Consider the following 3,731-nt stretch of genomic DNA (forward strand, 5'->3'; position numbering starts at 1 on the left):
GGCGGTGGCACTGCCAGACTGGGCGATGGCACCGCCCAGCACCCAAGATCCAGGCAGTGGCACTGCCCAGCACCCGAGAGCTAGGCGGTGGCATCTCTTGGCTGGGCGGTGGCTCCGCCAGTCCACTGTCAGTGTCAAACACTGACAGGCGGTGGCACCGCCAGCATCGGGAACTAAAGAGAATTCAAATTTTGGAGCCCAAATTTGAATCCTCTTGAGGCCTATAAATACCCCTCAAATCTCAACTGAGATAACAACTTTTTTAGAAGCAATTGATTGAGAGAAAGGTCTTAGAAAGGTCTTAGCTAGTCTTGTTTTCAATTTGCTAGAGTGTTCACCTCCTTCTTTCTTGCTGAAAATTTGTAAGAGTGTGAACCGCTTGTAAAAAGTTGTAAGAGGGGTATTTGCCCTTCCCCTTCAAGAGATTTGCTAGTGGAAGGTGGGAGCCTCATCGAAGAGGGCCTCGCAAGTGGATGTAGGTCATTTGACCGAACCACTTTAAAATCGGTGTAATCTCTGGTTTGCATTTCATTACTGCTATTTACATTACTGCAAACCTTCTTACGTGCTTTATTTCCTCATTACCTTTGCTGCACAACTTTGCGAATATGCTTTCAAGTTAAGCACTTCCGAGTTCGATTTTTATCATACGAAAGATTTGTCAAAACCGATGTTTTAATCCGCTGCACTAATTCACCCCCCCCCCCCCCCCCTCTTAGTGCCGCTCCGATCCTAACAATAAATATTTCACGAATACATGGAATTGTATAAAAAAATCATATCATAAGTGTTTCATACATTCATATCATCACATGAAGGAATATAAACAAAAATTAGTGATGAGATATTACTTCATGAATACAATAAAATTCATATAGCATATCATGGTTTATTAGAATTAGTCTTCCTTTTGGTAAATAGCAAAAAGAATTGTAGGAGAGCAAGATCTCAATTCATGCACATCAAATATTCAATCATCAAAATCATGATTCATCTAGAAAATTCTCCTCTTTAAATATTCAAAGAGAGAATCATGATGAACATTCTAGGTTTACATAAAGTTTCAAAACATAATTATCAAGATCATGAATACTAAAAGACTATGAAATATTTCGATAAATCTCCTTTTAAATAGAAAACAATCTTGATTCATAAAGGATTTCATGTTATAAATTTCAAGAAATCAAGATCGTGATTTAAATAAAAATTTATTCAAATTTAAATCATCAAAATCATTATCAAAATCTAAGAGATTCACAAAGATGATACAAATGGATTCATCAAAATCAATAAGATTGAGCAAAATAATTTTCAAGAATGTTTTCCTCTTTTCGATCGTTTCAAAACATATGATTTTGTTTCATTTATGTCAAATAAAAACATGTATCATGTTTAAAACCGAAAGAGTAAGATTTATTACAACAAAGATCAATAAGGTACTTTCATTATGGTAAAAATCAATAATCCATAAATCGTAAGATTCATCATGCATAATTTCGAAATTTATTAAGCATGATCAATATGCATGACACTAAAACATGGTTTCAAAATGTTTAATATTTTTATTACACATTTTTATCATTATGCATCATTATATATAACTTTACAATGTCATGCATAAAATCGTCAAATTATAGTATTAAAATATTAATATTTTCATTACAACTTTATGCATCATTAAGTATACAATTGTCAAGCATGGCACTTCACTATTTCATATAAGCATGCCTATTTCATTTATGTCAAATCAAAGCATACATCATTTTTTAAAGCCACTTTTATGTCAAATCAAAAAATGCATCATTAAGCATGATCATTATGCATTACTTCAAATCAAATATGATTTCATTTATTTTCAAAATATTTATCATGATAGAGCATATAGGCCAAAGAAACTATTAAACATAAAGCATATTCATCAATGATGGTTTCATTGAGTATAAAGTATTTTCAACCAAAATTATTTGTTATTTGTTATAGTCATACATTTTTCTTTTTAGGTGAATCTATCTTTTCATGCTTAGTTTGCATACAAAAGTTGTGCATCATTTTCGAAAGCAACTTTCATCATGGTATAAATCGATAATCCATAAATCGTAAAAGATCATTATGGAAATCATCAATAATCAATAAACTATAAATTACCCAAAACTCATCATCATCATGTATAGCTTCAAAATTTTATTAGGCATGATATCATATTTCATAAGGCATTTTTAATCAAAATCATTTTGTTTATCATAAACATATAATTTTCATGATTATTTTCAAAATTTCTAGAATGATAAGCATGATTTCTAATTTTTTTATTTTCATGTAATTTTTAAGAAAATTAATCCTAAACTAAATTAAAAATAACTCATGAAAAGTATTATGTAATTTCAAAATAATTCAAGAGAGTTGAGTTACTTACCTTGTAGTCGAAGCTCATCAAAGCCCAATTCGCCGTTTCACCTTTGGAAGTTTTTGATTCATCCTTAGTTGCCTTCCTCTTCTTTGGCCTCTTCCTCCATAAGTTCATTGTTTATTTTATATTTTTGTTTAATAAACTTATTAAGATTTAGTGTTCGAAGTTCAAGTTCATCATTGTCCTCATCACTTGAGTCATCGCTCAAGTGGTATTCATTTGTCCGGAGTTCCAAATCCTTCATGTTCTTTGGAAGGTGATTTCGTTCATCATGTTCATCATGTGTATTGTGCACCATTTCATATATCATCAACGAACCAATTAGTTCTTCAAGTGGAAAAATATTTAAATCTTTTGTTTCTTGTATTGCGGTTATTTTAGGATCCCACCTTTTTGGAAGGGATCTTAAGATCTTGCTTACGAGATCAAAATTCAAAAAAGATTTACTAAGAACTCTTAGATTATTGATGACATTCGTGAAACGGGTGTACATGTCGCCTATAGTCTTGCTTGATTGCATTCGAAAAAGCTCAAAATTATGCAATAAAATGTTAACTTTCGAGTCTTTGACTCTACTAGTTCCCTCGTGCATGATTTCAAGTGTTCGCCAAATATCAAAAGCTGTTTCGAATGTAGAAATCCGATTGAACTCATTTTTGTCCAAAGCGTAAAATAAGGCATTGATAGCCTTTGCATTTAAAGAAAACATCTTCTTCTCCAAATCATTCCAATGGTTCATTGGAAGAGAAGACATTTCAAATCCATTTTCGACTATGTGCCATAAATTCAAATCCAAAGAAAGTAAGAAAACTCGCATTCGAGTTTTCCAATAAGTGTAGTATGTCCCATTGAAAAAGGGAGGACGATTGAGAGAGTGACCTTCTTGAAAGCCGTAAAGAGTCATTTCTATTTGGGTGTTAAACTAAAGTAGAAAACCGTGGCTCTGATACCAATTGTTAGGATCAGAGTGGCACTAAGAGGGGGGGGGGGGTGAATTAGTGCAACGGTAAAGTACGATAAACTTTTGATGATTTAAACACTTTCGGAAACTTCGTACGATAAAAGCAACGTTTCGTTTGAAACCGTTTCGATTGCGTTTTAACTTGAAGGCATACGTAAGAAGGAGACAAAGAAGTAGAGCATCAAAGTGAAGATGGTTTGCAGTAATATAAATGACAATAAGATAAACGCAAACCGATATATAGTGGTTCGGTCATGCGACCTACATCCACTTGTGAAGCCTTCTTCGATGAGGCTCGCAACTTCCACTAGCAAATCACTTTGAAGGGGAAGGACAAATACCCCTCTTACAACCTTTTACAAG

Source organism: Musa acuminata, chromosome BXJ2-3 (assembly GCF_036884655.1).
Source record: "Musa acuminata AAA Group cultivar baxijiao chromosome BXJ2-3, Cavendish_Baxijiao_AAA, whole genome shotgun sequence".
In the NCBI taxonomy this organism is placed as follows: domain Eukaryota; kingdom Viridiplantae; phylum Streptophyta; class Magnoliopsida; order Zingiberales; family Musaceae; genus Musa; species Musa acuminata.